General features: G+C 38.6%; 1 pseudogene; it reads right to left on the reverse strand.

The window, feature by feature from the left end:
* Positions 1–222: 222 nt before the first annotated feature.
* The window catches only part of LOC107665682 (solute carrier family 23 member 2-like), a 28,591-nt pseudogene continuing 17,002 nt past the window's right edge, over positions 223–11,811 (reverse strand).

An 11,811-nucleotide genomic window follows, 5' to 3' on the forward strand; every position in this document is an offset into this window, starting at 1 on the left:
GACCGAAGAAAGAAAGAAATGAACAAAAAGTAATGTATGAAGAAAAGTAATGTGTAATAAAGTAACTTTGATTTAATGGTGTAACTTCACCAATAGGTTACATAATGAAGTTTGTAAAGCTGAATGATTTTCATGAAAAATCGCAGCAATTCTGTGGCTATTCTGATTAGTTTAACTCTGGAGCCGGGCTTGAATGTTGCTAACCTCTTGCCTGGAATGTCGTCACAGGAAGCTCTGGCAGTACAGATGCGTTCCAAGTTCCTGTGACTTAACTGACGGGAGAAACGGGAGGTAGTGGAACAGTTTGAACCTCTGAATAAAGTTTGTGCAGAAAGGCAGATTGTAACAGGAGTGACTGGTGACGTGTATTTGAGAGCCTTCATGAACCGCCTTCCTCCAGCTCCATATTCCTCTTTCTTCTTCTGTTCCTAAGAAAAAACATGATTTTTATTAACTATACCAACATTACATTGACACAACTAGAAGACAAAGCAGATATTTAAATCTTGCGACCAGGAAATGCATTCACTGAAAAACATTTCAGCCAAGTAATATGCACGTTTAAAAATTTAAGGTGTTTTATTGGCTTTGATGGTTTCATGAGGAACCATCCAAGGAACATTTCCATTGTTCTTCACATTTAAAAGAAATGGTTCTTTTAAGAACTGATCACTGGAAAGTTCTTTGAGGAATCAAAATAGCTTCTATTAAAAAAAAAAACCCTGTTGGAACCTTATTTTTTTTTAAGGTTCCTTATGCAATAAATGTAATAAAAATGTCTGTTTTTGTTTTAGTCTGTGTGATTCCACCCATAAGCATAGCATACTGCAGTCATGAAAGCCAACAAACGAACTGTTTCAGAGATCGCAGATTCTACCTGACCTAAAAAGCCTCGGCATCCATCTGAAAAGCTCCATGACTGGAGGCTAATTAAAACAGATAAATTAAAGAGATAGTTCACCCAAAAATTACAATTACCCCATGATTTACTCACCCTCAAGCCATCCTAGGTGTATATGACTTTCTTCTTTGAGACGAATACAATCGAATAAACTGTAATTTCTAGCCTTTCGCTAACTGTCATACGCTCGTTCATGAGAGAGTGGCGTTCCAGCAGATGATGTAGGATGTAGGCGTATTGTAAGCCCTGGTGAGAATATGCTAGTCTCACGAGAAGTTTTGTCTCCTCTTGGCTTTTATCGACATTTTTCCTTTACAAATCCTCATTTTGTACTTCTAATTTGTGACCGGTGTTTTGTTTTGCTCTCTCCTCTCTGCACTTCTGCGTTCATCACTTCTTACCAGAGCTTATGCTACGCCTACGTCTTTCCTCTGCACTGCTGCTTTCGTCACTTCTCACCAGAGCTTGCGCTACGCATACATCCTACATCATCCACTGGAACACCACTCTCTCGCATATGACAGTCAGCAGAAGCTATCCCTTTAACTCATTACCTTACAGTGTAAGGCTTGTCACCTTCCATTGCCAGTGTCCTCAATCTGGCAACCCAACGTGAGTGTTGAGTCTAAGAAGGGGGGGGTCAGGAGAGACAATTCTCTTCAATATTTTGAATTTGGACCACAGTACCCATTTCAGCCGCTAGCTGTCAATCTTACATACTGCACCTTCAGGAGTGTGTATTCCTTAGCATTTCCCGTTATGTTCACAGATGTATATTGAATAACAACTTTCATATGGCTTTCAAAGAGTCGGAACGAGTTGTACAAAGACCTTTTGACCATGAAGCCCCAAGTATACATCGTTTTTGTACACGTACGCTAGCGTAAGCGTACGGTTGAATGCATAGCCTTTCAAAGAATACTCCATTAAAGCGGGCGGTTGACATGTGCTCTCATACCCATGCAGACACATGCAGTCTCATACCCTCTTAGGCACAAGCGCTTGTCAACGAGGCCATCTGTTGTTGTTGCAGTCGTTCCGTCACTTTAGTTTCGTTTTCTACTGTGAAACAAAGGCCCGGGACAGTGTTGCCACCTTGTGGAACAACTGATTAGTGCAAAACAAAATCAATGCACATGTGCGGTTACAAAAATTGGGTGGTGCGCGTACAATACGCGCATACTGTTCTGATGACGAAATTTGCGTCATGAGCACTGTACGCTGTCCCTTGTGAACGCGTAAAAAGTGAAGTATACTTTGGCCTTAACGTGCCCCTGCAGATTAACATGCCCAACAGTCATGCGTTTTTATGACTTACCTGGTATTGTGTTGTCCAAAACAAACCCAAAGAATCCACCAATGAACATGTGGGTGGTGAAGAGAATCATAATGAGCTGATCCAGCTCTTTTATGCCTGTTGACGGATACAAAACCATTTAGATCACAAAGAACCGGGCGGACAGTGACAGATGTCCAACGCATGCATATAGATGTAAGGCAACGGGTGGGCGTAAAAACTCTAGGTAGAAGATATCTTATGATTATGTCTTAAGAGGGTGGATGTTCTAGGGCCAATTAACGTCCATCTGACGAGACCCACACAGCAAGCATTGGTCAGGAGTTCAATGTGTCAGCTTAAAACTCTAATTCCTGAAAGCCTGTCAATTAACTGCTTAAAAGAGCCCCTGATAAAGCACTACTGGACTTTTGTTGATGGAAAAGCCCCCTTGTTTTAAGCAGTGCTAACAGAAAACTTGGGACAAGATTAGGACAAAGTTCATCCAAAGGGTGCACTAGCCTGGATGTCGAAGGAGGTCTGTTGGTTTTTACATGAGAGGGTCGCACTGAAGTGAAGGGAGGAGATTACAGCAGAGTCAAACGGAGACTTGTAAAGAGGATTGGCAGATAAGTCGCCCTAACCTCAGGAGTCCAGACAATGCTTTTTACCAATGTAGATAAGCTTGGGATGTGCCACTTGCACCGAGTGACCTCCCACATAGCATATCTCAAACAACTATTGTTTCTTGTCCTGTTCAGTTGCTGAAGCAACATTTGCATCTAATTTACAGCAAAATAGTTCAGACTGGAATTGTTCTTCTAATATTTTTGTTCTGTTATTTTTTGTTCTGCTTTTTTTTTTACAATGAAGAGATATAATAGCAATAGACTATGAAATAAAGAAATTCAGAATGATTTTGCTCAAGCGAATTTATATATATATATATATATATATATTGAGCTATGAAAAAAATCATGAAATTAATTGTAACGTTGGAGCGTGACAATGGAGTTGGAAGATCCAAGTGCAGGCTTTATTAAGAGCAAGGTGTGGTCACACAGGCAGGGTTGAACACCAGCGAACCATATCATCCCAGGCAAAGACAAAAGAGTAATCCAATAACAGGCAATGGTCAGGACAGGCAGCAAACAATCACAAAAAAACAGGTAAAGAGTCCAATGATCAAAACACAGGCAAGGAAACCAAAAAACTAGGAAAACACAGGCGAAACACGGAAACTAGGATGGCTAGGAATAACGTTGCCAATAAACAATACACAGCACTGGCTGCATCTGAAAACTTAGGCAGCTGACTTGTTGCCTCGCTGCCCTATCAGGCAATGACTTGCAGGCAGCGTTTGCGCACAAAGGCACCTCACAAAACTGATTTCGGACAGACTTCTGAGCCAGAGTAACGGTTTAATGATCTACAGCAATAATTGGTGATAACTAAGTGAATATTTCATTACTGCAATATTCATTTCTCGCTAGAAATGACATCAAAAGTGGAAAACGTTGATGAAAAACATACATTTACACACAAACTGACCCCCGACTGCAACTTTCGGATGCCATCTTTATTTTTTAGCTTAACTGTCACAGAATGGAACGCACAGGATTGTGGGATATCAAAGGCAGCAAAGGATACATCTATGCTGCCTTCAAAAATCGGCCAGATGAAGGCATCTCAGGAGACAGGAACTGAAGCTAACATTGAATTCGGATGTGCCTTGATGCCTTCCTACCTTGAAATGCATCCTCTGAAGGCAGCATTTATCAGTTTTTGGATGCAGCAATTATGAGAGGTAGTATGAGAGTGCAGCTTAAATAGTCCATCTGATTTTTGTCTGATAATTGGTCAATAAGGCTGAGGGTTATGGGAAATGGAGTCCAGAGTGAGAAGGTGAGGGAGACCATTGGTGGTGAGCGGGAGGAACAGTAGGGACCAGATTCATAACAGTTATATATAAACATATAATAATATAATTATTTAAAAATGTATTTATAAAAACTGAAAATTATTTAAGAACTCTCTCTCTATACACACACACTATTATTATTACTTTTTAGATTTATTTTTGGCGTTTTTTTCCTTTATTGTTATAAGATGAGACAGGAAATGAAGTGGGAGAGAGAGAGGGGGCGGGATCGGGAAAGGTCCTCGAGTTAGGATTTGAACTCAGGATGCCCGTAGCGCAACAGCGCTTTATGTGGGTGCCAACCCACACACTATTATTTTAATTGTTTATGGAGTTATTGTTTAACAATTTAATGAATAAAATGTAGTTAATTAAAAGTTCATGACAGCTAAATGCAGAAACTACATTAAAAAAAAAAATGCAGTCACATTAGAAGTTATTTAACAGTCTTGTCTTGGTCCTGTGACAGACAAGTATGAGATTCAGAAAAAAACTATTTATATCAAATAAAATGTATATCAAAGCAATCAAGATTTGATAAAAAAACAACTAATTTTTGTGTGAATGCCTAGAGTTTTTGTGCAAGATCAGGTTAACATCACGAGCAAACTCTTGTCTGCTGTCCAGGTTTGGTTTCTTTTAATCTTTTTGGCCATACTACAGGGTACCCATGTGTTCAAGGATTATACACCAGCAGTCTATCTAAAACAGCACAGACGCTGAATACTCATATCCTGGGTTTTTATAATGAGATCTACAAGTTGCATGTAGTTTTAACTTTTGCTGTTGCTGACTAATACCACTTCTTTATATACCTATTGCTGATGGGTTAAATGCTGCTGTAAATTTGTATGTGTTGTATATGTTATATTCACCTGTTTTGATCATGCCTGGGTTCGAGTGAAACCAGGTTGGGAGCACAAGACCACTGAAGGTTGAAACCGAGAAACCGAGAATCAAGAGATTCCTGGAGGAGTTCAAATCCACATACTGCAAGAAAAACAGAAACAACAATGGAATATGAATGAGATGATGACCCATAGTATGTATTTATTTAGATGAAGTCACCCTGACATGCAATTTCAAAATAATGAAATGAAAAATGAAATAAAAATGCATGACGACTATCAGGTGTACCTGAAGATTGGAAATTCCCACTGCTGCTACCATCCCAAACATGACGAGGAACATTCCACCAATGACCGGGTCTGGAATAGTTATAAAGACTGCGCTGAATTTACCAAAGAGTCCCAAGATGATCATAAGAAGCCCGGCGGTCTGAAGTACCAATCTGCTGCCAACCTGGCAACATCAAAAGACAAGTCATCCAAAACACTGTGGTGAAACCCAAACCAAACAACCAAAAAAACATTTCTGAACATGCAAGGAATGTAATTTCCATTCACATGAAATGGAGACAGATATAAAACACAACTTAGCATGTTTAATATAATAATAATATTTAAAAACAGAGAGCAAATATTTAAAATAAGACCTTTTGGAAATAGCACTTCCCTGAAGACATTACATAATGGATGTTTAAACATTCCTCAAAAAATGACATTAATGTCACGTGTTGCTTCCTCAAGCATCAATGATGGCTTGAAGCTGCTCGTAATAGATGTGGATGAGTCCCTCAATTGTCCTAAATGGGTATTAGTTCAAAAGTGCAGAGGACGCTGAGAAACCAGAAGAATTTACAGGACCTGGAGGATTTTTGAGAACAGTGGACACCTTCATTGCTCAGGAGTCATGCACAGGAAAGATCACAAAAGGTACAAATAGTCATTGATGTTTGAGAAGGCAACACACTCAATGTTATGATCCCAAATAGCCTGAACTTCAGAACACGTTATCTTCAGGATGACTTGCAGATTCTTTAGGGTAGTAACATTTTTAACTGAATTAATTATAATTAATTTATCTTTTACTTCTCTCTCTTTTTTCTTAAGTGAAACATTATGATTTTAGTTATCTGGAATATATGTCATTCCAAATGATCAGTATTCATTAATTTACAAATGTTTTCCATACTGCTTTGATAACAGTGCTTTTGGGAAACGTTATATAGCATTATATATACAGTTAAATCTTGGCTGCATGATTATTTATATAGTTGCAAAATGTAAAATATATTAATCACACAGCTAAGTTGGATATAAGTAGCCTATATCCAACTTTATCTGCATGCATGTAGTATACTCACATAAAGCTCATAATATACAGCAAATCTCAACTGCTTGATTGTTTATAGTCACAAAACGTAAACTATATTTTCATTGAGCTCTAATCTACTAAATGCGACTATAAAGCATAAATACTGTACACCGCGTGCATAATTATTAGGCACGTTGATATTCTGATCATATTTTTTTTCCAAGCACATTTTACCAATTCCAAACCACATCAATCTTAATAACTACTATTCATTTTGTATTTAATCATTTATAAGTGATATATATAATTGTCCATGAAGGCTGGAAGTGAAAAACTCCTTATATTCAGGTGTGCAGAATTATTAGGCATGTTTTCTTTTACAGATAAAATGAGCCAAAAAAGAGGTTTAACTATAATAATAATAAAAAAAATAAAATAAATTTAATTGACTTTTCAGTCCGAGTTAAACCTCTTTTTTGGCTCATTTTATCTGTAAAAGAAAGATTTTATCTGTAATCTCATTGTCACGGTTCACACACACGAGGAACACGGGAACGAAGGAGCGAGGAGACACAGAGTAAAGTCACTCAAAAGGGTTTATTTGAACAAAGGCTTGAGATCACAGGACTCGACACATGAGGATGACCTAGGCTCTGCGGGGGATCGGGAGCCCTTCCTGGGCTGAACTGGAGATCGGGAGCCCTTCTGGGGCTCGACAGGGGATCGGGAGCCCTTCCTGGGCTGAACTGGGGACCGGGAGCCCCTCCTGGGCTGAACTGGGGATCGGGAGCCCTTCCTGGGCTGAACTGGGGATCGGGAGCCCTCCGTGGGCTATACTCGGGACCTCGGCTGATACTGAACGAACTCTGGGGCCACAGCCGACACCCTTCTCCTCACCCCTAGCATCCTCTTCTGGATCGGGGGGAAAAGGCGTGGTCAGCAAACTGGAGTGTTGAAGTCTGGCGGGTTTGCCACATTAATGTCCGTTGGGCTTGCCATATGCGTGGCCGGTGAGTTTCACTTGGCGCGGCTGGCTCCAAGTGATATTTGTGATCAAATAAATGCAGTCTTGGTGAGCATAAGGGAATTCTTTCAAAAAGAAAATTATGCCAAACTTTTGACTTGTGGTGTAGGCCTACTCAAGTGTGACTTCAGGAGAGTCAAAGTTTTAGTTGAATAGTAGCATAAAAGTGTTGAAATAACAAATAACTTGCTTTGTAAATGTACAACAGAACTGAATTTGAACAAGGTATTGGTGGCAACAACAATGAAGACAGTTATATGTATTATTATCAATAAACAGACAAATCCTACCCTTGTAATTCCCAGAGCAGCGATATTCTGACTGTAGGAGGTGGTGCCATTACCAGTACTCCACAGGGCAGCCAAGATGCAGCCCACGCCTTCCACCGCAATGCCACAGTTAATAGCATGCGTGGGAGGTGGAGGCGCTCCAGAGCAGAGCATGTGAGCGAAGCGCTACGTTTTCCGCTCTATGGACGTGCGCTCCACTCAGTCACTCTAACCGCCCAAGCAAGCGCTCCGTTAATATTGAAATATTACCACTCCGCTCCCCGCTCCGCTCACATGCTCTGCTCCAGAGAGAGGAGCGCACGCATAATAGTCTCCAATGGACTCCATTGTTGAAGCCAGTACACCAGCCATCATGCCCAGTACAGACGACACACTCAGTCGGCAAACCCCACTGTCCTAAAAAAGCAAGAGTTAAGAGATGAGCGAAGTTCCTTCGCAACAGTAAGATGTTCCTTATTATACTTTATGATGGAAATAAAAATAAGAATGTAGTTTTTATTCTGGCATGCTGAGACTAAATACATAACTACACGTTTATGAGGGTACTAGGAAAATCATTATTCAATCCACTTAAACTCAAGAAACCTTTGGATTGATTTGTTTTTATTTTGTTATAGTGTCACGGAGGTATGTTTACTTTGACTCCTATCCAAAATTGTACAAGATTTTAATCAAATAAATACCTAAAATACCAGATTTTAATCAGCCTTTCTGAGTAATATGGAAGTGTGTTTTTCAAGGCTGTGACAGTTAAATTAGTAATCAGTCAAAGCCAAATTGAATGAAATGTCAGAAGGTCCATTTGACAAATGCAAAAAAGTGTGCTTGTATATTATATATTTCAAATAAATGCTGTTCTTCTGAACTTTCTATTCATTAAATAATCCTGAAAAAATGTATCATGGTTTCTACAAAAATATGAAGCAGCACAATTGTTTTCAACATTGATTATAATAAACGTTTCTTGAGCACCAAGTCAGCGTATTAGAATGATTTCTGACGGATCATGTGACACTGAAGACTGGAGTAATGATGCTTTGCCACCACAGGAATAAATTACATTTTAAAATATATTAAAATAGAAAACAGTTCGTTTAAAAACATTAAAAAAACAAACATACTACAAATAAAAAAAAATCTACACTATTCAGTATATTCAGTAGAACAATGTATTGCCAAAGGATGGCTTCAAAAGACATCTGCTATCGCTCAAAGTGGATGGTTGAGAGGAGCATATAGTGTAAAATGCACACAGTAAAGTGAGGCCCATGCTTCTTTATTATCATATATCAGCCCGAAGCACATAGATGTCTCAAGGGATTTAAGTGGGTCAGGCGAAACGATGAATTCTCCTCAGTAACATTCAGACACTGATGCAGTCAAACCTATCTGAAGATTAAAATACCACATTCCCCAACATGGAAGCCTCCGGGCGGTACATCTTATGGGCTTTATCTAAAGAAGTCAAATGGGACGCTGTGCAAAGTAATGCTGGAAACCTTAAAGGGGTCATCGGATACAAAATTCACGTTTACATGATGTTTGAACAAAAATGTGTGTTGGCAGTGTGTGTACACAACCACCCTATAATGATAAAAATCCACCCAGTGCCTTTTTTTTTTTTTTGATCTCGATAAATCCAAACCCCTTTCTCATATCAAGCCGTTCTCAGATTCTTGGCAGAATGATGTAGTTCTGCTCAGACCCCTCCCACGATTGTTGATTGACAGTGGCGTCAGTCTTTGGTTTTAGCACAGACCCGCCCTGAGTGAGCTGTCATCAGTCCGCCATTGTTTCGACGCCGGAGCAGATGTAGACAAGAATGACTCCTAAGTGATTGAAGTGTTTTGTTGTTGGATGTAATAATGAACATAGCAGTCGTCATTTACTCCCGACATCTGAGCCGCTGAAGACAAAGTGGAGTACGTTTGTTTTTGAAGGGAATGTGTCCCCGATCTACCTAAATGCGTTTATCTTCGAGCGAAACATTCGTGATCCAGCTTCACCTACAGAAGAAGTGAGTAAAAGTTTTTTTAATGAATCTTTGCAAATCGGCTTTCCTAATAATGTGCTGGTTAGCAAGTTTCGCGATGAATGCGGCTAAAGTTTACCGTCTTTCAGAGAATGGCTTGTCATTCCACGGAAGAGAGGGGCAGGGCCAGCAGAGATCATTAGCATTTAAAGCAACATGCAAGGAAACGGCTTGCTATGAACAGAGCTGTTTTTGACAGGGTAAAAACGGTGTTGTTTTACACTACCATTGAGACATTTTAACCAAAGTATGTTATTGATTTTTCATTAAGACCCTAAAGAATCATATCAACTTGTGGAAAATGGGCATCCGATGACCCCTTTAAGCTGTTTCAAATACATTTATTTGCAAACTGATTCATAGCAGAGGGGCATTGGGTGTTGAAAGCATTTCTTAATTTCTTAACAGAGCTGAAACTGGGCAGAAAGCTGAAACAGGGGTGACGAATCATAATCCTGACTGTTGCATGTGTCTGAGACATTAATACACCACACCTTTATGGGTAGCAAAAGCAAAGTATGGTTCGCTGTGAATAACAGTTGTTAAATCTTCCCCATTCATGCCCCATTCATGTCACTTTATCACCAATGCCCTCGGAGCAGACGTATCTCTCATCTGTGGATTCTGAAAGAAACAATGCCATTCAAGATGGCTCATTATTTTTTAAACAGACATGTCTTTTGGTGGCAAATAGCACTTGGGAAACAGCTGTGACAGTACTGTTGAAACAGTTAATGTTCATGTTTGTTGACTATGAAAATCATTCATGTGACATGTATTATTCATAAATGCCAGACAGTTGACAAAATGTTTTTTTATGAGTTCCAGGGAAACCATATATATTTGCATCAAACTGTTTTGTCTTTTTGTTGGTATTTAAATTTATGATAAGATTAATTTGATTATTTCCTCTGTAATGTTTATAGTTAAGAGATAATAGATGTGCATGTTTTTTCAACTATGGGAATTTTTGGCCCTGTGGATTTTAGACAACAAACTCTTTTAAAACATATTTGAAATCTCATTTCCAACACATCACAACTTGTTTTTGTCGGATAGAATTCTGTGATAAAAACATTTTTGGAAAATGTTTTTGTAAAATTCCAGGAAAACAAAATTTGAAAAAATATTTTCACACTTAATGGGGGAACAATATAAAATATTACCTATTGCCTTTTTTTGTCATCTCAAGCATTTGCCATCTCAACATCTTCAATGTTGAAAGTGATTATTTCTACATACGTATATATATATATATATATATATATATATATATACATATATCACTTATATGCAACACAATATAATAATATAATACATATTTTTAAAGTTCAAAAAGTGTTATATTATGGGTCTGAAACACGGGTAAAACATAATCTTTGCATTGCAATTGCAATTAAAAAAGAAAACTGCAGGGTTGCAAAAAAAAAAAAAAAAAACTTTGTTAAATGCTGTATAGTTTATGATAGTTCACATGGATAAGGCACGTAGAACCATGCAGCACTTTTTACTGCATCAAGATTGATGTCCGTCCTGGCCATGTAGCCGTACTCATTCGGAGATGAGGGCAGGGCATTGAAATATGTCAGCAGGAAGCACACCAGCCAGGCTCCACACATCCCAAATAAAGCCTGTACATTAAACACAACATACATAAACTTTCAGCTTTCTATCTCTTTGTATTACACAATCATATCTTTTCTCTTTCTCCTTTTTAATGGTTAGCCTTTACAGGCTGGATTTATTGGCTTACTTTCATGCCAATTAATGTCAGTTGCTCAGGTTAACAATGCTAGCAATTTTTTTGTTATCTGTTGCATGTAAAATGTGACAAGCAAAGCATTACGCCTGGGGCATTTCTCGATTTTTTGCCAACACTTCAAGCCAACAAGACTTGAATCTATTATTTTCAGTTTAACCCTTCCCACGAGTCTTTTGGCAAGATCTTCACAGAGTGTATTTTAGACAAGAGTACTTCAGAACCCCCATTTGACAGATTACGTCACATATCTTCTCTGTAATCAGTGGTGACTAGTTTACAGACTATGGTGGAAATCTTGCAAATGCATCATATGTATATCAGTGTTTAGCATAATATTGTTAAAGGGGTCATATGATGCGATTTCAATTTTTCCTTTCTCTTTGGAGTGTTACAAGCTCTTGGTGCATAAAGAAGATCTGTAAAGTTGCAAAGACTAAAGTCTTAAATC

The sequence above is a fragment of the Sinocyclocheilus anshuiensis genome, unplaced genomic scaffold, assembly GCF_001515605.1.
Source record: "Sinocyclocheilus anshuiensis isolate Anshui unplaced genomic scaffold, SAMN03320099.WGS_v1.1 scaffold840, whole genome shotgun sequence".
Taxonomy (NCBI): Eukaryota; Metazoa; Chordata; class Actinopteri; order Cypriniformes; family Cyprinidae; genus Sinocyclocheilus; species Sinocyclocheilus anshuiensis.